The 25,932-nt window shown below is 37.7% G+C and overlaps 1 protein-coding gene across 1 annotated transcript in view; it reads left to right on the top strand.

The window, feature by feature from the left end:
* Nucleotides 1-25,932, top strand: part of CCDC148 (coiled-coil domain containing 148) — a 255,718-nt gene that overhangs the window by 41,766 nt on the left and 188,020 nt on the right.

Here is a 25,932-nt window from a genome sequence, read left to right as displayed (position 1 = left end):
GCCCAAAACATCCCCTTAATGGTTAGTGTGCCAACACTTGTAGAATTTGCTCATGCTTCCTTGCAACATGAATCCTCTTTGTGCTTTTTAGCAATCCCAGAATAGTTCTATTTTCTTCTCCCTTCTTCCATTTGGGAAACTAGTAATGAAATATTTTTATTCTTTTATTGTGGTTCAGATGCTACCTGGGATCCTCAACTGAAATTCCTGGTCATTTGTTAGTGGTAAATTGTTGCTTTGCCTTAACTATAGTATATTGTCTTTCTGCAAAAGTTTGCATTTTCCAGGAATAGAAGAGTAGTATTTTTTTCCAGCTTTGTTGAAGCATAATTGACAAATAAAATTGTAAGATATTTAAGGTATGTAATATGATAATTTCACATAAGAGTAGTATTTGAATGTATGCATATATTAATGTAGAATAGTTAGCTTTGCTTTTTGTAAATAAATGCAAAACTGGTAGATGGTGATTGTAAGTAGGATACAGTTCAATGACAAGGAGTCACTTGGCTATTTGAACCCACACACCTCACACTGGTCAGTCCCCAGAGTCCCTTAGACATTTTGAAGAGTAACAAGGCTACAAAGAGGAATATTGGGGGCTAAGAATTCAGAAAGCTCTTTGGCCATTAAAGGCAAAATGATCATGGCATCCTTTAAAATCAAATTTGTTATGTAATTATTCCATTTGTCTAACCCACAGATATCTGGTACTAGGAAAGGCTTTTATGGTCCTACTCTCTGTGATATTCAAGGAAATAAGAGCCATTTATTTAGTTATCAAGAAAGCTGCTGTATGGCTGTGTCTTTTAATATGACATGTTCCTCAATGATTTCTCTTTAAAAATCTATCCACCTCTGTGATCTGCTCTCTCATCAGCTCATCTATTTAATTTTGGCTGCCCTTTTCTAAATTGAAGCCATCAGTGTTCTTGGCATCAGCAGATTTCTGCCAATCCTCTTCTCGTCTGTTATTTCTCTGTCTATATATAAAGCTGCCCACTTGGCCCCCTCACCTGCAGCCACACAGAATTGCTTGTCTGTACTCCTCCAAACATGTCCTGCTCTTGTGCTCCTTGATTTTAATAGCTGTGTCTTCTAAGGCCTTCTCTCCCCCTATACATTATGAAACCACCTTAATATTCTTTCAGGCTCACCTTACATGACACCAGTCCTATCTTTCTCCACCTTGGCCTTCCACCTCAAGCGAAATGAGGCTGTCTGCCCTTCGTGCTCCGGTACCTCGGATGTCAGGATCTTTGTCACACAATGCAGACGGGTGTTCTTCCAGGTGGAGTGCAGGTTGACTCCGTGCAGGAAGGCGCAGGAAGGCAATGTTAGATCTTCCTTTTATATTTATTTCAAACATAAGGAAATAAAGTAAACTTGTCTTATCTTTAATGCATGGATACATCCTGGCACCCTCACTCAGTTCCCCCATTATACCAAGTGTGCTATCACTCATTTTCTCAAATGCAACATATTCAGAAATGTTATAATTACTTTCATGTGGTTTTACGAGAGCTTACAGATTATGCTAGCTTTTTTGAAAAACCAAAACTGGGGCACCTGGGTGGCTCAGTCAGTTGAGTGTCCGTCTTCAGCTCAGGTCATGATCTCGCGGTCTGAGTTCGAGCCCTGCATCGGGCTCTGTGCTGACAGCTCAGAGCCTGAAGCCTGCTTTGGATTCTGTGTCCCCCTCTCTCTCTGTGTCCCTCCCCCCCTCATGCTCTTTCTCTGTCTCAGAAATAAACATTAAAAAAAATTTTTTTTAACCTAACCTTTTTAATGACAGATGCCTTAAACACATTCCTACAAAATCCCTGGATTCCTTATGATATTTATAATGTAGGTACAACAAATGACAAGAAAATATTAGCGCTGACTCCTCTGTACCTCTGTGAGGACTTCCTAAGGAGTAGGATGGCCTGCGGTATGCAGTAATATGCAGTGGCCCTGCGAGCAAACGCATTATAGGTAAAAACAATAACGGTACCAACCTGATTGTATTTTTTTTAACGTTTATTCATTTTTGACAGAAAGAGAGTGAATAGGGGAGGGGCAGAGAGAGGGGGAGAAAGAGAATCCTAAGCAGGGTCTCTGCTGTCAGTGCAGAGCCCGACATGGGGCTGAAACCCAAGGACTGTAAGATCATGACCTGAGCCAAAATCTAGAATTGGATGCTTACCTGACTGAGCCACCCAAGCACCCTGCACCTCCCGTATTTTCAAGAAGACTTAAATTATTAAGATCATTTAAATTATAGATTTACATCAACAATTGCTATCTGGGAACATTATCCTAAGGGTTTATTTTGCCCTGAGATATTAGATGAAAGGAGTACAATAATAGTAATCACCTATCATAATTGTAAGAATTTGCAAATGGTAAATATCCATTATTGACAGAACATAACAATTTTATTAAGAGTATGGATTAGAAAAACTTAGAGAGCACTAGCATGAGTTTAGAGACCATATCTCAGAGCTGTTAGAGGATACAGCCTGTGTCTTCCCATCTTTGTGGCCCTAGCATCTATTATAGTGACCAGAACATGGTATACACTCAGTAAATGTTGAGTGAGGGAATAAATCAGTGGAAGAATCAGTACAGGACGGTGAATGCCCTGCAAAGAGACCTCAATCATTTCTTCTATTTTAAACTGGTACTGGTGCAACCTTACACTAGAGGTGAGAAACCAAGATGAAAAAATCAGATGACTCAGATGCAGGAAGTAGATTTATGTCTGAGTACATCAGCGAAAGTTTGACCCTGCAATGGGACTATGTCTGGTGAGGTCATCGCTTCCTGGGAGAAGAGAGACTGCCAGTGAAAGGAAAGAATTTGGGATGATTCTCCTTGTGATTTTACCTTAGAAGTGCACCCCATTGCACAAGTTCTCATCCAAGTCTTATCCTCTCATACCTTCCACTTGTGCCTCTGTGACTGTGGAAACTTTGTGGAACTTTGAAACAGTCACCTGCATTCCTGAGTGGTTTTATTTGTCTCTAGTGTGGTCATAGTCCCCATAGTATTTTCTGATAAATGATTGATTACAACTATGCTTGCATAACCTGGCAAGCCCAGCCTTGTCCTTCAATATAGTGGCAAAAACTTTTCAAATTGATGTCATGATTCTACACCAAAAATCTCACCTTAGGACTTAATTGTTTTACTATTTAAAGATTAGTTACCCTTAGAAGATCTTGGTTTGTAATAGGGGGATCCTTTAATCATTTCTATTCTTAAGTAATAATATTAAGTGCTAAGGAAAGCAATATGGGCTAGCAATTAACTTATGTTTTCTGGAGTAAAGAAAGATTTTCTCAATATTAGAAAGGAACAAAAACAATTTCAATAACTAGTAGTATAAAATAAAGCCTCATTACTTTGTGGCAAATGTTTAATTCATCTATGTCACTTTGATTAAATGTTCTGTGAGATTTGATGGTAGTTATAAGCTGAGCTACTATGTCTTAGGACTGGTAATATAGGCATTTCGCAAATAATATTGATCTTTTCATTAAATGTTCATGATAAATATCGAATATTCATTTGAATACTAATATTTTTGTTGCATTATTATGAAAGAGTAACCACCATCAATAGCAGAGAGAGCCTCGTCTTCTGTAATTCACTGCCCATGGGCACACCAGGCCATTAGTAAGTACCAAGAAAGCAGGGAGCATGTCCACCATTGTGGACCAGATGCTTAGTACACAGTGCCTAGCACATAACAGGAATCCAATAAATATGTGTTGAATGAATGAATGAAGTAGTGTGGGTTCGATCCTTGACCCTAGTCATACATTACACCTATTTCTGTCCAGGAAGACAAGTCTCAAATAATAGGTATTACTTGGGGCAGTGACTTTCAGTTTCTGATCTGGAGAACTTTGGTGCTCTGTGGAGATGCTGAAGGGTTCTGCACACAGTAAAGTACTTTCTGCCAAACATTTGTATCACCTGAGTGTACTTGTCAGGATTCTTAGTTACAATGCAATCTAGCTTAGGCAAAAACAACAACAATAACAACAACAAAAAAAACAAAAACAAAACAAAACAAAAAACAACATGTTGGCTCAGGAATACCAACAAAGGGAGAACGAATGAGGCCAAGGAAAGGGCAAGATTCACTGTGGGCCTCAAAAGAATTCATTACCTCCATCTCTCAGCATGTTGGCTTCATATACACTCAGTGCAAACTGGTTTCTTTTAGTGGGAAACATGGTTTATGACAGCTGTTAAACTTTTATGTTTTAGAACTTTAGTCAGCGGGTAAAGACTGACTTCAAACTTTCTTTGGCCTTAAGTTTACAATCTTGGAAAAGGAATTTTGTTTACAGAAGAGTTTGACTATAGGAAAGGGCTTGAAAAACTTGTGCTCTAAGCAATTAATGTGCGATCCCACCACTCTTTTCTTACCCTCCTGCTTCTATCCCCATCTGCTTTGCTTCAGCATCATTTTCCTCATTGTGAACTTGGATCTCCCTGCCTTGTCTTTCTTTCTTAACTCTCCTCCTGGTGTGTTTGGCTGAGATTTCCTGTTCTTTGGACTTCATATGCCTTTTAGTCCTTCTATCCTCTTGTCTTGAGTGAAGACTGTCTGCCCCGGGGATTCCCCTTCCAGCTTTCTGTCTGGGAGGAAGCGAGCCACATAATGTGCAAGTTTCAAGAGTACACACACCATAGCTGTATTAAATCTTCCTGCTGCTTTTGAAAGGTTTTCACTTCAGGACAAAGGCGGTTATTTTATATCCACTGTACTCCCAAGCAGCATGTAAATAGGGTAAAAGTTCTTAAAATAACTTCTTTTATAAAGTGGGACACCTTCAATCCGCAGACAACTAGAATTTTCTCTGAAATAAGTGCTAAGAAATGACCTTGATTACTAAAGAAGCGCATGCATATTGAAGCATGAGAATGAACAATACAGTCTTTCCTTTCTGTTTCTGGACAATTAAGGCTCCTTTTCCATGAGCCACAGCAGAGCCTAGCCTGAGTCAAGGTTTGACAATGACATTATCTGACTATGACCAAGGAGGTGCCAGCCCATTTTCAAAGCGGGATATTTCATCTTCACTCTTCCACATAAACTTTTGCACTGAGTTTAGAAAATGTGAGAAACTTGTCCTGGAAATACATTTTAAATCTTGAGAAAATAATAGAGTCAGAGAGCAGAATGAATCTAAATACATAAGGTAGTAGTCATACAGAGCACTCTACATGTGACTCTGGCGAAATTATTTTTAAATGAAGTTTTTCTTTAATTAGTTTGTGAAGATGTGGATAAGTGCTTTTGAAAGCGTAATGACCTCGCTTGTAAGAGAACGAGGGTTGAAAACTGGAGTTGATCTAGGATCAGCTCAATTAACTGTATCATACTTTTCTCATGTTCTGCAGTTGATTAGCATGAATTCCATCACACATAAACTTTCTTCTCTTTTCTTTCCTTTTTTTTTTTTGTTCTAGGTGATTCTTATTTAGAATAATTGAAAGAAAGACTGTCTATTTAAACTAAACTAAAATTCTTAGAGGGCTATTTAATCTTTTTAATCTACCTCAAGTTGTAGAGAGAATGAAAATATATTATTATGTTTTAAGGAGTTATTCTCACACTAGAGATCACCAACATATAATAGGAGATTTACAAGTTCTCTAAGAGAATTTAAATGTTTCATGTTTTTATTTCAAGCACAATCTTTAAGGAAGAGGTAAATATATAGTCTTAAATACATTCATACAATTTTAGTGTCTATCTTTGTGCTCACTGATTTATTATGACGTAAGTGCCAAGCGATTAACTAAGTGTCAGAGTCTACATTTCTTTTAATGTTTGTTTATTTATTGAGAGAGAAAGTACGTTCAAGTGCCTGAGCAGGGGAGGGACAGAGAGAGAGGGAGAGAATCCCAAGCAGGTTCCGTGCTGTTAGCACAGAGTCCAATGCAGGGCTTAATCTTATGAACTGTGAGATCATGACCTGAGCCCAAATCAAGAACTGGACGCTTAACTGAGCCACCCAGGTGGCCCCAGAGTCTACATTTTAATATCTTGTTTTTCAAATCAGGGTCTGAGAATCAGAGTCTGTGAGCACATTTTCAAGTATTTGGGAGCACCCTCATAGTAACATTAATAAGTAGTATTTTAATGATTTTTTTTTATGTCAGATGCTCTTATAAGAAATTTTTGTGTATTATCTGGCATAGTCCTCATGACTCTAAGAAGTACCATTTTTGTCCTCTATTTACAGATGGGAAAACTGAAGCACAAAAAAGTTAAGGAACTTCCTAGAGGCCTCAGAGCTGGGTTTAAATCCAATATTCTAGCTCCAGAGCTCACACTCTTGAGTAGTATGATATTTTCCCTCCCTGGAAGGAAAAATGGCTTTCTTTGTCATTGGTTACATACCTATAATTATGATCATTAAAAAGTAATTACCTTTATTAATTTGATGATTATAGATTTTAATTTCTTAGAATACAAAGACTTGAGAAAATGTTGACTGGTCTTTAAGAGTATGACTGCTTATAGGATAAATTAATTTATATATCAGAAATCCTTAGAGTTGTCAATGGAAAACTTAAGTGGTAGTAGGAATAAAGTCAAGAATTTGTGTTAAGGTACATTACCTAGGAAGGCAGCAATGTTTCCTGTATCCAATTTCCTCTTCTTTCTCTTCCCTTCCTAAACAGTCAGTCCTGAAGCCATTCGAAAGGGCAGAACAAGACTGGTCTCTACACCGGAATAGGGAGGGAACTGCAGTGACTCAGGGTATCACATTGCCCTGATGAAATATCCCCCCAAATAGGAAAGGATTCATTTGGGAGAGCTGACCTGTGCTGTCAGAGACCAACCAAAATAAGGACCACATCCATGTGGAGGGGCAGCCTTGTGTGGGTGTCAGAACTCAAGCAAAGCTGTGGAGGAGAACCTATAAATGGGAGTGATCCACTGCAGTGTGTTAGAACTCAAGCAGGGGGAGTAGAGTGTAAATATATATGGAAGGGCAGCCTGACATGAGGTTTTGAAACCCAACCAGAGGAGCCACATCTATGCAGTGGGCTGGGGTACCCAGGGGGGAGTCAGAGTGGAAGAAGTCTATTTAGAAGGGTCTAGTCTGACATGAAATATTGGAACTTATATGGTAGTGGTGGAGATATATTCTGTAGAATGTTGGAACCCAAGTAGGTCGAAGAAGGAGTTTGTGTAGAGGAGGAATGGTATCAGAGATGAGAGATGGGTATATATAAAGTGCTTATGAAATAACAAAATATGAAGGGTAATGGGGGCTGCGTTTCTCATTGTTAGAGTAAGGAGTTGCAAATGCAGAAAGGGACAAAATGAGAATGAACTTCATGCTGTTGTATTGCATTTGGAGGTATCAGTTGGCATGGTATGTTCTCTCTCTCTCTCTTTATCTATCTATCTATCTATCTATCTATCTATCTACCTACCTACCTATCTAATTTATAAGGAGAAATAGAAATAGAAATAAATATAGAGGTAGGTGTGTGTGTGTGTGTGTGTGTGTGTGTGTGTGTGTGTGCTCGTGTTTGTGTGTACTTCTAGCTTTGCCCATAGAGAGGGTCAAGGAGCAATGATATCCCAATAGCCATGAGCACATCTAGGGGCCAGATCTTAACTTCTAAATACCATCTTCCAAGAAACCAGAGCCATTTGGAAAAAATAGCCAATTCCTGGACTGTGACAAGCAAAGCACAAGATAAGACTGGAACAATACATTATTCCAGAAGACAAGGAAGTACTCAAAGAATGATTTCAAAAGAACACAGAACTTAACCATATATATTTTCTTACATTCTTTTTTGTTCCCTGCAAGAATACTTGTTATATAGCTCAGATATAACAATGGGTTTGAGTTGATTACCAAAGATAGATTGGCAAAAAACTAGAACATAAGTGGGGCAGATGGCTAGGGCTAAAGATGGATGCAAATTAAAAGTAAATGAAGGTGATTGCAGAGAAGAAATCTGGGAAGGATGGAGTAGGGGGAATCCCTGAAGAAGAAATGGACAGTTGGTATCTTCAGAGGCCCGGATATTGACTTTTATCAAGACTTGTGTTATATAGTAATAGGTAGAAGAAACTGTCCTCAGTTTTTGGCTCTGTAGAAAGATGCTAGTTCTAAATATGGACTTTAGAGTATCTGTCTTTGGGTTCAGAGAGCAAGGGGAAAATTTTTTTTAGTCTGAACTTGTGGTGATATCTAGATGCCCCAGTTAAAAGTGTATCTGCTAATTTGAGAGTAAGAGTCTAAGAGGCTGGAGCTGAAAAAAGCTTAGGAGAAAAAAATTAATCTGCAGTATAATCATATTGCATATGGCTAATTTGCTTTCAGGCATAGGGAAGCAGTGATATGTACTATATAGTAGGTCTTAAACTAGGCTAATCATTAACATTCTTAGGGGTTTTTTAAAAAATGTTTATTTATTTTGAGAGAGAGAGAGAGAGAGAGAGAGAGAGCATGAGCATGAGAGATAGGGAGAGAGAGAATCCCCAGTAGGGTATCCCCAGAACCCTGATGCAGGGTTTTGATCTCATGAACCGTAAGATCATGACCTGAGCTGAATCGAGAATTGGATGCTTAACCAACTGAGCCACCCAGGTACCCCAGGGAGCTTAAAAAAATTTTTTTTTAATCTTTATTTATTTTTGAGAGAGAGACAGAGTGTGAACGGTAGAGGGGCAGAGAGAGAGGGAGACACAGAATCCAAGGCAGGCTGCCGGCTCTGAGCTGTCAGCATAGAGCCCAACGCAGGGCTCAAACTCACAAATCATGAAATCATGACCTGTGCTGAAGTCTGATGCTCAACTGACTGGGTGACTGAGCCACCCAGGCGCTCCCCAGGGAGGTTTTTAATTGGTGTTTTCTCCATCTATCTACCTACTTACCTACCTGGTCTCAGAAATCACCAGGAATCATTGGAATTTGGTAAAAGTGTGAAACCAGTGGCTTTAACACCAATTTTTACCCTTTCCTAGAAGTATGCCTTTGGACAAGTTAATTAAGTCCTTTGGGCCTCAGTTTTCTAACCTCTAAAACAGGACTAATAGTAGGTATTCCATGGTGTTATAAAGAGTTATAGGTGCTCTCTTAATAATTGTTAGCTTCTGTTTCCCCCTTCACCCCATTTAATACATAGTTTTTACTCTCGGATGACTCTCACTATAGCTAAAACCAACCAAAAATCCTACTCTAAAATCTAAGCTGAGAGTGTAACTTAACCAATTTAGTATAAAGGGGAGTATACATTAGGAATGAGAGTAAGTAAGACCATACTTTTGCAATTTAAGGCCTTGGGTAAGGCAGCAGTACAGAAAAACGGGGGGTTGGGGGGGGTGGGAAGGTAATGCAAAGCCTTCTTGTTCAGGATGCCCTTGTTGTTTGGCAAATGGGCATGACCAGAGAGGTGGTGTCTGAGAATGTTCTCTCCCTTTTCATGTGACCCTGTCTTGACAGAGGGCCACCTCACACTCTAGGGGGTCCCTAAGAGGTCAGCAGGAAGCTTCTTTGACCTACAGCAATGTGAGGAGGCTAATACCCATCTTTCTGTGCCATAGGTGTTTAACTGTAACACAGCTCAAGAGAGATAAAGAAAAGCAGGAATCCATTTGGTGTTGGTACTAAAATTGGATAAGACTACAAAGGCAATTTTGCAACCTCTAATTCCTTCTCTTCTAACATGAGTATGTCCCCTCCTCATTCAAAATTTTTCATACCATGTATTTTTGTTTTTTGTTTTTATATTTTTAAGGCTACATATTATTCCCTTGAATAGCAATATATATTGAGTATTATTTAATCAAACCCATAAAGGGAGATTTTTGTTTCTTTTAAAGTATTTATTATTATAAATATATTATAACTAATGTCTTCTTTCCTATATGTTTGTGTTTACCTCTGTTTATGTCCTTAGGATGAATTCCTAGAAGCAGAAATATTAGGCTTTCAATACACATTGCCAAATTGATCACCAGAAGCTTCTAATAAGAAGCTTATATTTCTTTGATGTTACATGGAGGTGTCATTTCACTACACCCTTGTCATTACTGTCATTGCTATTTTTAATATTTTTGTGAATTTTTTAGATAATAATGATAATAGTAATAGTAATAATAATAACAGCTAATGCATGTATAGTGTTTATAATGTGCCAGGCACTGTTCTAACACTTTACATAGTAAGTAGTAGTAGGCCAGAATTCTAAGATGGCCCCAAGACTTCCTGCCCCCCAGTGTGCATGCTTTGTTTAATCCCCAGGAGTATGAATATGAGGAGATATTACTCCTGTGATTTTGGTATTTTATATGGCAAAAGGAGTTTGCAGAGGTAATGAGGGTCCCAGATCAGTTGGTCTTACCATAGAGAGGTTATCGAGTGGGTTGATATTATCACATTAGCCCCTTAAATCTGTGTTTAATGGTCAGAAACAGAGAAAGTCAAAGAGATTCAAAGCATGCGAGGGATTTAACATGAGAATGATTATTACTGGTGGTCTTGAAGATGGAGGAAGACACATGGAAAGGAATGAAAGCAATTTCTAGTTGTAGAGAGTGACCACTGGCTGAAAATAAGCAAGGAAATGATGACCTCAGTCCTTTGTTGCAAGTTACTGAATTCAGCCAGCAGTAAGAATGAGCTCGCAAGTGACTTTTGTCCAGACAAGCTGCAGAGAAATTTAGCCTGGTTGATACCTTGATTTCATTCAGCCAAGAACCTAGCCACACCATACTAGACCTCTGAACTACAGATCTGTGAGCTAATAAATGAGTATTGTTTTTAAAAACATGTAGAACACAAAGACCAACTTGAAGAGTCTTCTCCTGGCCAATATGAAGATAATTTGAACATCAAAATAAATAATTATAGTATTAGGGCACCTGGCTGGCTCAGTTGGTAGAGCATGCAACTCTTTATCTCAGGGTTGTAAGTTCGAGCCCCATGTTGGATATAGAGATTACTTAACAATAAAATCTTAAAAAAAAATAATTACAGTAACAGATTATAGCCTACTGAATAAAATAAACCTATACAGATTTGAGCAAAATAAATATCTAAATTAAATATTTAATGTAGGGATTTTATAGCATTTCAAAGTAAGTCTCTACAAAATACTTACTAATTACAAGTGGAAAAAAGAGTAACTCTATAGTGGAGTACCTTGGTGGATGCTACCTTGATTAAGTGTTCAAAATGAACATCATCAGTAACGGACAAAAGGAAATCAGGTGATCGGATGCAATGAGAAGGACACAAATCTCTTCTGTGACATTCCTGCCACAGACATATAGCCTAATTGTGAAGAAGCATCAGAGAAACTCAAACTGAGGAGCCTTCTACAAAATGACTGGTCTGTGATCTTCAAAAGGATCAAGATCATGAAAGTCAAAGAAAGACTGAGTAGCAATTTCAGACTGAAGAGGCATGACAACTACAGGCAATGCTTAATTCTGAACTACAGGGTTTTTTTTTTTTTTTTTACAGCTTTTTAATGTTTATTTTTGACAGAGAGAGACAGAGCATGAGCGGGGGAAGGGCAGCGAGTGAGGGAGACACAACTGAAGCAGGCTCCAGGCTCTGAGTTGTCAGGGAAGAGCCCAGCGCAGGGCTTGTACCCATGAACCATGAGATCATGACCTGAGCTGAAGTCAGATGCTTAACCGACTGAGCCACCCAGGCGCCCCTGAACTGGAGTTTTTTTTTTTTACTAGAAAGGACATTATTGGAACAATTGACAAAACTTGAATGGGGTCTGAAGATTAGTTGACAGTAATGTTTATCAGTGTTACTCTCTTGTTCATAATTATCTTGCAGTTATGGAGGAAAATGTACTTGTTTGTAGGAAAGTTACCCTCAAGTGTCTTCAGGAGTGAAGGGGAATCAGGGCAGCAACTTTCTCTGAAATGGAACCTTCCTTCAGAAAATTTATGCTATTCTTGCAGATTTTCTCTAAGTCTATGATTGAAATTTTTAATAAATTATTAACTTTTTAAAAAGAGTTTTTTTCCTCAAATAATTTGCAAATTTATAAAATACAGAGCAAAAAGAGGAAAATAAAAATCCATTCACATTTTTTCTGTTGCACACTGGTGTACAGCTTTTAATCATTTATTAAAGATTCGTGTATATACCTATATATACACACTATTTATAAAATTAAAATTCTTCCTATTTGCATTTTGCTTTAGAACTTTTATATTTATATGTAATCTATATCTCATTAGTCTTCTACAATATTAATTTTTAGGGTGACTTTTTTTGCCTTTGAGTTACATTGTGTTACTGTTTGAAATGTTCACATTTGGGGGCAACTGGGTAGCTCAGTCTGTTAAGTGTCTGACTCTTGATTTCAGCTCAGGTTATGATCTCATGGCTCGTGGGATTGAGACCGACATCAGGCTCTGTGCTGACAGTGTGGGCCTGCTTGGGATTCTCTCTCTCCCTTTCTCTCTGTCCCTCTCCCCCTCTCATTCTCTCTCTCTCAAATAAGTAAAACTAAAAAAAATGCAATGTACAGTTTGGTTTTAAAATTAGCTGCGTGCCTCTCATCAAGTTTTTCAGCTCTGTCACCAAGGCAAATTAACCTCAGCTAGCAATTACAAAGATAAAACCTATCTTGGAAGAAGTATGTTACGCAAACTTTAAAGAAGAATAATGCCCGATGTTAATGTACCCTTTCTCTGATAAACACTTCCCCTTGGACAGAACCATCACATCATTTTCTTGACCCAAGGAGACACTATATTGATGAATATTTTACTACCCTCTTCATCTCCACAGCTTCATTTCCAATGACCAACGTCAAATAGTAAATTGTGAATATACCACAATTTGATTCAACCACTGATATTTGAGTAGTTTCTGATTTGGGGCTACTAGAAATAGTGCTGCTATGAACATCCCTATACGTATCTTCTGGTGAATGTATGTACACATTTATTTCTGTTGGGTATATGTAGGAGTAGAGTGACTGGGTCATAGTAGCTGAACTGCCAGTGAGTTTTCTAAAGCAGTTGTATCAACACTCCCACCAGCAATGTGCGAACGTTCTGGTTGCTCCACCTTCTTACCAACATTCGATATTTTCTATCTTCTTCATTTTATTTTTTAAAAGTTTTTTTATTTATTTTGAGAGAGAGAGCGAGAGAGAGCACGCATGAGCTGGGAAGGGGCAGAGAGAGAGAGGGAGAGAGAAAATCCTAAGCAAGCTCTATGCTGTCAGCGCAGATCCCACAAACTGAGATCATGACCTGAGCTGGAATCAAGAGTCAGAGGCCTAACCGACTGACCCACCCAGACGCTCCTCTGTCTTTGTCATTTTAGCCACTCTAGTGTGTTTATAGAAGCATTTCATTTTGGTTTTAAATTGTATTTTCTTAATGAATAAAGTTGAACCCTTTCAATATGTTTATTGGCCATTTGGATATCTTTTTTTTTTGTGGAGTGTCTATTGAGGTATTCTGCCCTGTTTTCTGTTGGGTTCTCTGACTTTTTCTTATTAATTTGTAGGCATTTAAATGTGTCTGTATTCTGGATACAAGTCTTTTATTGAATATATGTATTACAAATATATTTAACCACTCTTTGTGTTGCCTTTTTACTCTCTTAATGGTGTATTTGGATGAACAGAAGTTCTTAATTTTAGTATTTCCCATCTTACTACATTTTCCATTTATGATTAGCTTGTTTTTGGTGAACTATTTAAGAAATCTTTGCCAACTCCAAGGACATGAATATGTTCTCCTATATAATCTTCTAAAAGCTTCATTTTTTAATCTTTCACATTTGGATCTTCAATACATCTGGAATTGATTTTTGTTAATGTTGGAAGGTAGGGGGTCAAGATTCATTTTTTTCCATATGGACATCCAGCTATCCCAGAATCATTTATTGGAGACTGTTCTTTGCACACTACAGTGTGACTCACCTCTGTCATAAATCAGGTGACCTTATATGTTATATATGGATCTGTTTCTTACCTCTCTGTACTGTTCATGGGCCTAGTTATCCATCCTTGTGCCAATAACACATTGTCTTAATTACTATAGTTTCATGATGGATGTTGATACATAGCACTATAAATCCTCCAGCGTTGTTCTCTTCTTCAAGCTTTCCTTGGCTATCCTTTGTCCTTTGCATTTCTGTACACATTTTAAATCAGCTTGCTAATTTTACCAAAAAATCTTCTAGGATTTCAGTTGAGGTATATAAATTTGGAGGAGTTGACATCTTTACAATATTAAGTGTTTTCTATCATTTAATTAATTTGCTGAGAGTCCCATAACTTATAAGGGGTGAGTTGGAATTCAGTCTTCTGTAGTCTTACTCCAAAGCCCAACACTACTCTACAGTTAATGTATATCTCAATTTTGAGAATGTGCTGTTTTCATATCAATTAAATTTTATTTTATGTATTTATTTTTTAAAGTTTATTTTGAGAGAGAGAGCACATGCATGTGCACAAGTGGGGGAAGGGCAGAGACAGAGGGAGAGAAAGAATCCCAAGCAGGCTCCACGCTGTCAGTATGGGGCTCAAACTTACTGAGATACCATGACCTGAGCTGAAATCAAGAGTCAGACCCTTAACTGACTGAGCGACCCAGGCACCTTCAATTATATTTTAAACAAACCCATGTTGTTGGCAATATTTTCTACAGGACCAGCTTTTAAAATCTCCCATTGCATGGATATCTCATGTATCCCATGTCTTCAATTGCCACTGACAGGTAGTAGTCATATGTTAGTGAATATTTTATTTATTACTGACCATTATATTTTGGACCAAATTCCTTTGATGGTATTTTTAAAGCCAACTGGAAAATCCTATGCAGGCAAATTCTTGTATTGTTGTCCTTGTATTACATGACAATTGGTCCTCTCACCACCCTCTGCTTTACCCTCCTCTTCCACCACCCTAGGCAGAGCTTTTCTTTCACTCTTGTTTTTTTTTGTTTTTTGTTTTTTCTTTTATTTTTTTAAAGTAGGCTTTTTTTAAAGTAGGCTTCACACCCAGTGTGGAGCCCAATGCGGGGCTTAAACTTACAACCCTGAGATCAAGAGTCGGACGCTTAATGGAATGAGCAACCCAGGTGCCCCTCTTCTTTCACTGTTAAGGGAGAGAAATTTATTTTTCTTCTACCCATCCCACCCACCCTGCCCAGATTTCATAAGACATTACTGGGATTTTCCATACAAAGACTTTCAAATTTATTTAGAGACTATGGATTCCTGTAGAAGGAGAACATGAAAGAGAGGATAGTGGAGGATTTCTTTTTCCTTTTCTGTGTGAAGAACTAGGTTGAAACAAAAATCGAAATAGGAAAAGACTGACATCTCTCACTACACCTTCTGCATTCAGTCCATCTGTTCACATCAGATGTTCCATCTCTCTTCTCCAGAGTGGAGCTGTTCATCCTGAGTTAGTTGCCTCCTGCCAATGGAAATCCCACCACACCTGCCTTAGGGCCCACCTTTGATGCTGGAAAATTACCTGCTCTACCTCCACTGTAATAAAACTTCTAACCACTTCAGTGCAGCTGATCCAAACTGTGAGTTTGACTTTGTAGGGTGGAGGATGCTTACGTTTTTGACCAAACTCGAGGGAACTAGAAATAGGAAATAGGAAATAGAAAATAGGAATGAACACAATATTTTTCTCTTTCTTTGTTCCTTTTAATGTTCTTTTTCTTTACACTTTCTTCCCCCACTTTAAACTTTATCTTAATTCCTTTAATCTTTTCCTTTCATCCTTTCATTTCTTCATGTCTTTGACTAGAGATCTTTCCTTTACACAAAAATGAATTAATATTTCCCACCCATTATAATTATTTCATCCACTCAAAATGTATTAGTGCTACTGTGTTCCAAGCACTGTCATTGAACATAGTTTTGTAGTCTTTGTTGTTAAAGAATGGTTGATGGCCATTTTTTTATTAAAAATTAAAAAAAAAATCTCATGTAACATTTAAAAAGAAAATTCCTCTTCACATGGTTGATCTTTTGTGGAAAAACTATTTATCCTGGAGTATTGAAAACCCACAGATACATTCTTCTGTGTTATTTTTTGATAATTAAATTAAGGTTCCGATTTTTGTTTTCTTTCCCCTTCCAGAATCACCTACACACTTTACCTACTCTCTTTCAGCTATGTTGAACTGTAAATGAAACTCTATTGGAGTTGGAAAATTTTCTAGCTGTGATTTTCTCATGCTATTATTGAAAAGCAACAACAGTATTATTTTCTAGTATTTTATCCTGTGCCTGTATTGATGGGTACTTTTCTGGAAGAATTTTTATACTCCTTTATATGAAAAGGCATCAAAACTTCTTGGGTGCTTCATATTTTCCCTTTCTGTATCAGTCGGGAATTTTGTTTGGCCAAAAGTTATAAAACCTGCTTTGCAGAAGCTTGGGATTTATCTTTCTCATAACAATAAGCCCAGACAGAAGTAGTCCACAGCTGTTGCAGCACATTCTTGCTATCATCAGTGTCCCAAGCTCCCTTTGGCTTTCTTCTCTGGGATAGTTAGTATACATTTTTCATCCTAATCCTCACTACATAGTCACAGATGGCTTTTCCATGTCCAGTTTCACATCCACATCTCCAGGCTAAGAGAAAGGAGGGAAGGACAGGGAAGAAGGGGTGGTGCTCATATGAAAAGACAAATCTTATCCCCAAATTCCCAGCAGACCTCTGTCTGCTTAAATCCCATTGGCTAGAACTATGTCACATGGTCACTTAGCGTCTCAGGGATATCAAGGAAGGCCAATCTTTTAATCCTGAACAAAAGTGGGTTCTGCTAGGAAAGAAAAAAAAGGGAGAATGGATATTAGCACCAAGCTATGTCTGCCACAATTTTAAAATTAAGATGACACAATTTCCTCAGCAGTAATAGTAGAAAGCACATCAAAAATCCATTTAATTGTTGAACTCTATAACCTTGCTTGTGGCCTTGATGTTAATAGTCTTTTAATGAACAAACTTGTAATCAAAAGAATGAGCAGTGCATTTGTGACCATTAATTAAAATGTAAAAATACTGTATTTTGAATCATTTTGTTAGAGAAAATGTCAGAAGAAATTTCTTGTACAAGGCACAACAAATTTGTATGGAAATTATTTGCTTACATTCAAAATTAGAGATAAAGTTAACTGGATGTTTCAGGCTGCGCTTCACAGGGTTGTTACAACATGGGAGTGTCAAGGTCCTTTGGCAGCAGTCCAAGTGGTAGCAGGTGCAGAAATGGGTGGGGTCGGGTCATTAGGCTCTGGAGCTCTCACTGGCAGAACCCACTGGATAATCATTTATAAACCCAAATGTAATTGTATTAACTCTACAATAGATAATATAATTATTTAGAAATAAGATCTTTGGGAGTTATGTTTATTACTCTTAAATATATATATATATATATATATATATATATATATATATATATATGCATTCTCTTTGTAAAAAAGCAAAGATTTCATTACAGATAATCAGAGTCCCCTTTGAAACCAACCTCCAGTTGCATTCTAGTTTGGTCTATTTGTATATTCTTTAGACTTTTTTCCTTTGTAGAATGCATGTGTGTGGGGGGTGTTTGTGCAATACAGTGTATGTGTCTTTGCAGGTTTATGTAATGGTATCATATGGTAAATATCATGGTAAAATTTGCTTTTTTCATTGAACAGTATATTGTTGGAGATAAGACCAGATAATTTGTGTGTACTTTGCAAAGAATGGCCTTCTTACCCAAACTCTTGGAGAGGTAAGATGACACAAATGTGTTATGTGCTGTGATTGGCAGCTGAATAGCTGATCAAGGGACACCTTCAACTATAAGTTAACATGAACTTACAATCAGTGCTGAAACTCACCAAGATAAAGTAGGACTTCTTGACATACACCTCAATGCACTGACCATTTTGGTTTGGAGTTTTGTTTTTGATAATAACTTTCATCTCATACAAGTGAGCCTAGATTTTAAAAATTGGAAAAGAGGATGTAAAAACTATGTGCTTGCCTCTAATAGCACCATGCCTTAGGAACAGGCTCATGATCTGTAATGCAATCACTTGATGCTTTTTCAGCAAATACCTGTTGAGTGTCTAGTATATGACCTACACTATTTTAGGCCCTCTGGAAAAATAGAGATGATCAGCTAAAGGCCTTGCTTTTATAGAGCATACATCCTAGTTGTAGAAGTGAACAATAAGCAAATAAATAAATGAATACATAGTATAATGCCACATAGTTAAGTGCTATGAAGGGAAATAATTAGATTGAGGATATAAAGAGTGATTGAGGGTGTAAGGGGCTACTTCAGAGAAGATGCCTCGGGCAGGTCTCTCTGCAGAGCCTGAGTAACTCTATATCCCTTAGTCTAGTCTTTAATAGATATTCAATAAACATTGAATAAATGAATAACTGCATCAGCTGGGATATACAAAAGTACAATAGTAGCACAAGAGAAGAGATAAATAATCTCTACCTGTGTTGAGAAGCTCCAGTAAGATGCTTAAAATGAGACTGAACCGTATGTAGGCATTGGCCAGAGAGGCAGGGGTGGAGAAAGGCATTCCAAGCATAGGTAACAGCATGCGCAAAGGTAAGGAGATGTGAAAGAGCACCGTCAATTTCCTATTGCTAAATAACAAATCACTACTAATTTAGTGGCTTAAACAACAGATATTTATTATCTTATAATTCTGGAGGTCATAGCTGCATAATAGGTCCCACTGGGTTAAAATCAAGGTTTCAGTAGGGCTGCATGCCTTCTGGAGGCTCTACAGAAGAATCCATTTCCTTGCCTTTTCCAGCTTCTAAGAGTTGCCTGCATTCCTTGAGTCTGGCCCCACTCCCCCATCTTCAAAGCTAGAAGAGTAGCATCTTCAAAACCATCTTCTCTCTGACCTCTGCTTTTCACCTCACATCTCCTCCTCCGACTATGACACTCCTGCCTTCCTCTTTGCAGGACACTTGTGATTACATTGGGCCCACCTGGGTAATCTCTATAGCTAAAGTTAACTGATTAGCTGCAACCTTATTTCTCCTTAGCCACATATCATATCATATTAAAAGGTGCTGAGGATTAGGATGAGGACATTTTTGGGGAGGTCATTGTTCTGTCTACCACAGCATTGTGTATTCAGGGATCTTCAAATGATTTGAGAATGCTGAAGTGTAGTGTGCATATAGGGTAATGGGTAAGGAAGAGGCTAATAGAGAAGAGCTAGATTTAAAAGGTCATTGTCAGCTATACAGAATTTGAACCTTGTCTGGAAAGCCAAAAGAAAACATTTGGTAGATCAGAAATATTGGGGGTTTTGAGGCATCACACATTCAGGCACTTGTGTGATGGTAGCTAGGGCCAGGAGAACGGATAAAATGCTACCGCAAAAATTGACATGAGATTTGGAGGTGGTGAATTATATGATACTCCCCTATTGACAGAAACATTAAGGGTAAAAGGCATGGGGGAAAGCAGATAAGCTTCTAACTTCAAGTCCAGATATATAGGATGAGGAACTGGATTCCCAAATTGTATCAGAAGAAGGTTGACAAAGTCTCCAGTTTAAGCATGTCCAAAGTGGCAAGTCAAGAAGGGCAAGTGGTGAATCTTTTCACAACAGAGGATCACTTTTAATACTCTTCTTTGATGGGTTGCACATTTATGGAAAAAATTGGGGACAAAATAGTGTTTCTTCACAAATAATGTAGGGATACCTGGGTGGCTCAGTCGGTTGGACGTCTGACTCTTGATTTCAGCTCAGGTCATGATCCCAGGGTCTTAGGATCAAGCCCCACATTGGGCTCTGTGTTGAGCATGAAGCCTGTTTAGATTTTCTCTCTCTCCCTCCCTCTGCCCCTCTCCCCTGCTCATGCATGTGCACTCTCTCTCTCTCTCATAAATAAATATGAATAAATAAATAATTACCTAATTTCCCCAAAGCTTGAAACTGTTGTTATGGCTTCAGGTCAGAATTTCTGAGGCTATAAATGTGAGCTTTGTGAATTTATCTATTCCCTTATTTCCTCAATGTCTGGAAATTTTCCTCATCCCCCACCCTTTGTTTTTACTATATACTGTTTTAAACTAGGTACATATGCAATTTCTCCTGTGCTTTTGAAATGATTAAAACAGCTTTGAAGATGTAGCAGGAATAAAAGCGTGAGAGGCTCCCCTGAAGTTACTTCCACTCTCTGTGGAACTCTAAAGTCCTTCAGAAACTTCTAGGTTCCTTGCTTCAATTAATTGTGTTCTTTCTGCTTTACTCTGGTCCCCAGTCTTTTATTGAAAAGCATATGGGATAAGTAGATTTTTATTTTAATCATTTTCATTACTGAGGTTGATTTAGACTCTCCTCTTTGAGATATTATAGACATAAAAATAGGGATAAACAGAAAGGTTGATTGTATGTAGAATTTGCTTCAGAAGCAAATTTATATGAATTGTGAAAAAGGCAGATATTTTGTACATTTCCTTTGTCTGATTATGGATTTTTTTTTGCAGTAAAAGGGTAAAATATTAAAAAAAATTTTTTTTCTTAACATTTATTTTTGAGACAGACAGAGACAGAGCATGGATGGGGAGAACTATATATGTATCATGATTGCATTTGTGTTTTTTTTAATGTTTATTTATTTTTGAGACAGTGAGAGACAGCAGGGGGTGGGGAGAGAGAGAGAGAGAGAGAGAGAGAGAGAGAGAGAGAGAGAGAGAATCCGAAGCAGACTCCAGGCTCTTAGCTGTCAGCACGGAGTCTGATGTGGGCCTTTATCTCATGAAGTTCTGATCATGACCTGAGTCCAAATCAAGAGTTGGGCCCTTAACTGAGTGAATCATCCAGATGCCCCAACCAGTACTTTAATAATTGAAAGAAGAGTTTAATATATTTATTCCTCATACAGCATTAAAAAATAACCTTGTGAGTATTTTAATGCTAACATTTTCAAGTTCTATAAAATTCTACAAATGTATTTAACATATCCTATTTTTTAATAGAAAGACTAGTGAGAAATAAGTCAATTCAGTATTAGTATGGAAAATTATACTCATATATACAAGTTCACAACTTAAAGGATTCTTGATGTCATAAAATCCAGTTTCTTTTTTGACTGGTAAAATATAGAAATTGTGGTATCTTTTCCCCTAATATATAGTGAAATAACTATTGCCCCTGCTCAGTATTTTTTAAAATGTATATTTCTTCTTCGTGTAAAAAATATTTTCTAGATTCTGCTCAAACAAAAAGAAGAAACCAAAATCAACTATAATCCTGCTATCCACAAATTGCCACTATTAAATATTTGGTACACAGAATTAGAATTATTTTTCTCTATTTAAATTTTATTTCCTTTAATAAGCCTTTGTGGGTGTTTTTAGGGTATGAGTGCTACACACTTCTTGTACAGTTTCCTCCTAGGGATTTTGTTTTTATTTGTTTAGTTGTAGTTGCTCTTTTGAGTCTGAGCTTTTCCATTATGTTTGAATTGAATATGAGATATTTATTATGTAACTGAACACTTTATTTAAATATTTTTGTTAACCTTTATAGATTTGCTCTTGGTTCCATTAGTTTTTCCAGGACAATATTTTTATTTGATGCTAACTACAATATAAAATGTTTCATAATGGAAGTAATATGCACCATTCTGCTTAGAATTTAAAAGGGAATTCTGCATGCTAGAGAAATATTGCTTAAACTTAGGCCAAAGTATTTGAATTAACGTTTGAAATGTCATGAGATCTTTCATATGAAAAAGATTATAATTTGATGCTACATCCAAGATATTTTTCCACGTTGGTGTTGTCCTCACACTGTTTGGCCTGGCAGAAGCCCTATCAATTTTGAAAACTTACCCTCACAGGATGATTGGCTAATCTACATATCTATACAGTTAGACAGTTTAGAGTTCACAAATTATCCATGCATTGTACAATTTTAAGCCTAAGTACAACTGACATTTTCTTCCTTAGTGTATTGAAAGAGATTTTCTTAGCAAAGAGAGGAATACAAATTTTCACACTGTAAAAAGATTACCTTGTTATATAAATGATCTCTTTGCTATTTTTTTCTCATCTCTAGAGAAGCTTACCTACCCCATAGAGACTAGTTGAGGTCATGGATTTTTTTTTTTTTTGAGTTTAGATTCTCTATCAAGTCTGTAAAAATTAACTTTATATTAAAATCTTGATTCAATCCTGTAGCTACCGCAAAGCTATCATTACATTATATATCAAAACGTTCTTCCTACACTCTAAGAATCTTCTCATAGAAACATATTACTGGAAAATATTTTCAGTAATTGAATAGCTGTAAAATGTTTAACATTTTGATAATACTCATGAGCAATTTCTAAAATGTCACGTAATGTGAACATGAAATAATTTCTAAAACTGAAAGCTTTAAAATTATTTAACATGGAAAATTCTGTTCGAGTGGCCATTACTCAGCCAAAAGCATCTTAATGGCCAGCTGAAGTAGCCACTTTGAATTTCACTAGTAAGCATAAAGTCGAAATGGCCTAGATGACATATGCTTGTTTGGGAATCAGAGGCTGCTTGTTTTAGTACAGCTTCATAATCCCTTATCTGAAGTCTGTGGTGCCAGATGTAGTGTCAATTTTTCAGATTTTTAGAGCTGTGATATAGAGCATCTGCCCTATATTCCTTAAGACCGATGGTATCTGGGTAGCACCCCATACATAAACATATTGACACTTTTGCACAAATGCATGAATGTCCACATTAAATAGAATAAACTTCAGTCTGGGTCAAATTTGCCACCAAATGATTTCAGCTCAGATTGGATTTGGCCACAATAGTGATTATGAAATAAACCTTCATTTTCAGAGATTTTTGTGTTATGAGTATGATTTAGGACTTGAAGTTCTCTGTGATTTTGGTCATTTTTCTGGGCTGCCAACCATCTCATGCTAAAATGAGAAGTTGGACGAGCTAAATTTTATGCAAACCTAAACCTTTCAGATTCTGAATCTGAATGTTTATTTAATCCACTGATATAAAAAACACTATAACTAAATCAGTTTTATGTTATCTCACTTTAATAATTATTTAGTTCAGAGGTCCTCAACATCCCTGAAAGGTAAGTAGTAAGTAACTATGATTTATATATAAATATTAAAGAATATAGGTCAAGAAGTGTTTTGGATTCATCTTTTGTACAGTTGCAACCAAACTAGATTTCAAGTTCATGAAGGCAGAGTAGTATTTTTTTTTTGCAATTTTAATTTCCAGAATGTATTCTTTAAAAAAAAAATGTTTTTTAATGTTTATTTACTTTTGAGACAGAGAGAGACAGCATGAGTGGGGGAGGGGCAGAGAGAGAGAGGGAGACACAGAATCCGAAGCAGGCTCCAGGCTCTGAGCTGTTAGCACAGAGCCCAATGCGGGGCTCAAACCCACAAACTGTGAGATCATGACCTGAGCCGAAGTCGGACGCTTGCCGACCAAGCCACCCAGGCGCCCCCAGAATATATTATAAGTTTCTTATGGTCATAATTAATATTTGAACCATGTAGAAATGGTGAGAAATGTTTGGACTTCATGACTTTTCTCTGAACATCAGGAGGAACAAATTAATCAATGTTAGATCAAAGTAACCTAAAGGGAGTCTGCAAAACCCCACTTTGATTCACAGCCTCGATCCTGCAATCTAAATCCCAAGACAAATGAGTCGTAAATCTGAGGGGGCTGGGCTCCCCACTGAGGAAAACCTAAAGTGAATAAATTAAAGAATTGGCGAGGTCTCTCCAAGATGGGGATAGTCAGCTCAGACGGGTGGGATATTGAGATGAAGACCAGAGGTGAGATGCGGTAGGCAGAGCTCACAGACAGGTTGCTAAGTGCAGCATCCATTTGTTTTGGACACTCACTTTATTTGTGCAGTACCTTTGTTAAGAAAAAAGGGGAAAAAAGATGTACTTGATTATCTTTGGGCATGGAATGCTTTTTAGTTTTCCATGTTTTCTGCAGTCCCTATGATTTTCACTCTCTCATTGACCCGATGGCCTCTGAGGGCATGTAAATGTGCCATTTCTTCCTGTAGGCTATGCTATTAAGGCAGACTTATAAAAAAATGAAAGTTTTTTGTTAGAAGAAAGAGGGTATAGTATGAACTAAGGAATTATTATCGCAGCCCTTCTGGGGTCTAGAAGACATTGAGCTACTACTGCCAGCTACCTTTCATTGTTTTTCTCAAATGATATTTATTGAGCATTTACTACCTGTGCTAGATACCAGGAATAAAATCAGAAGTAAGACACGCACAGGCCACAAGTTTGTGGAGGAGGACAGATATTGAATCAGTAAACATGCAGATGTGAAGACTGATACAAATTATTATGGAAAGGAAGGAATGGGATGAGAGAGAAACAAGGCATCCTCCCTTAGTTAGACGGAGAAGTCTGGTTAAGTCTCTCTGAGGAAGAACAACATGTTGGTGTAGCCGAAGGCTGAGTAGGAACCAACCAGGTAAAAAGAGGAAAAAAATGTCTGTAAGGTAGAGAGGACAGCAAGTGGGAAGACCTTGAGGCAAAATAAACGTGGTATGTTTGAGAAATAGAAAGACCAGTGTGTGGTTGGAATGTGGGATGAGGTGAGAATGGGGAGATGACCAAGGACAAGGTCTTGGAGGGCCTTATAAGCCTCTTGAAGAAGTTTGGGCACTATTTTAAAGAGTAAATGGGAAGCCATTGAAGGGACTCAGCAGGGTCAGACTAGAGTTTTTAAAGGGGTTGGTCAGGCTGCTGTTTGAAGAATGGACTATAAGGGTACAAAGTGGAACTGCTGCTGCCATCAGGCGGGTGGTGATGGTGGCTTGAGGCAGTACAGGTTGATAGATTGGATGTGCAATACCTTCCCCCCAAAAAGAAGAATCCTCACATAAGTTGTAGGTGTCAGTAGAAACCAGACTATAGAGAGGATTGTCAGTGTTACTGAGGGCTTGAAACAAGGATTCCTTGTAGAAGTTACACACTGGAGTTCATCCCTATATTCCAAAAGCTAGTGGGCAATCACCATGATTCTTGGGAACTTGGCAGTTTCCAAAAGTCATGTATGTGTACTACTTTCTCTTCCATTTAGCAAGGTTAGTTTTGCAAAAGCTACTAGATGTGAGTAGTTCAACCTAGTGGATATGGAACAAAATTTGTGAAAAATGGATACTGTTACTTAAGAACCACTTTACTAGTCTGTAGCCCCAGAGGTGCCCTAAAAAAGATGTCAGTTCAGTTCAGTGCTATTGCAGGTTGGGTTCTCAGGAAGGAGACACTGAGGCAGAGCTTAGGGTGCTGTGTATTCATTAGGCATCCAAACCTGTGAAAGGAAGAAGCAGCAGCAGGATTGGGCAGATGAAAAAGTCAATTTCAATGTAGGTCCGATAAAGTCTGGGTCAACCCTGCCAGGATCTCTGGATCAAATATTGCCCATCAGGGTGACCCACACTGGGCCCAACCTGGTGGGGCTTTATAGTTCTGCCTTGCTCAGTCATTGGGTATAGGCTGCCCCAGCAATGGTGTACCTTTGGACGAGGTGGCTCTCTGAAACTGAGTCTAACCCTGAAGGAAGTGACAGCTGGGCATCAAGTGCTTTCTAGAAATAGACGGCACATCCTAGTGTCTGCTACAAATGCTGATTTGTTTAATGTTACTAGTGAGTCATTTGGCTAACTGCTTTATTCTTTAATTTATGTAGCTTCTTTTTCCTAGGAACTCAGGATAAAGCTTACACAATTTTTAAATCACAAAATATCAGTCACTAAGGCAATCCAAGAGAAAGGGATTAAAATGTTGGAGGTTCAAAGGAGAGATCAAGAACAGGAAAAGCATAGAGGGAAAAAACTAATGGAAGGAAGCTTCTCGAGGGTGTTGAAGTAAATTTTAGCTAAATACAAAGAGTTC

This window comes from Lynx canadensis, chromosome C1 (assembly GCF_007474595.2).
Source record: "Lynx canadensis isolate LIC74 chromosome C1, mLynCan4.pri.v2, whole genome shotgun sequence".
NCBI lineage: Eukaryota > Metazoa > Chordata > Mammalia > Carnivora > Felidae > Lynx > Lynx canadensis.
This window is presented reverse-complemented; position numbering and strand designations above follow the sequence as displayed.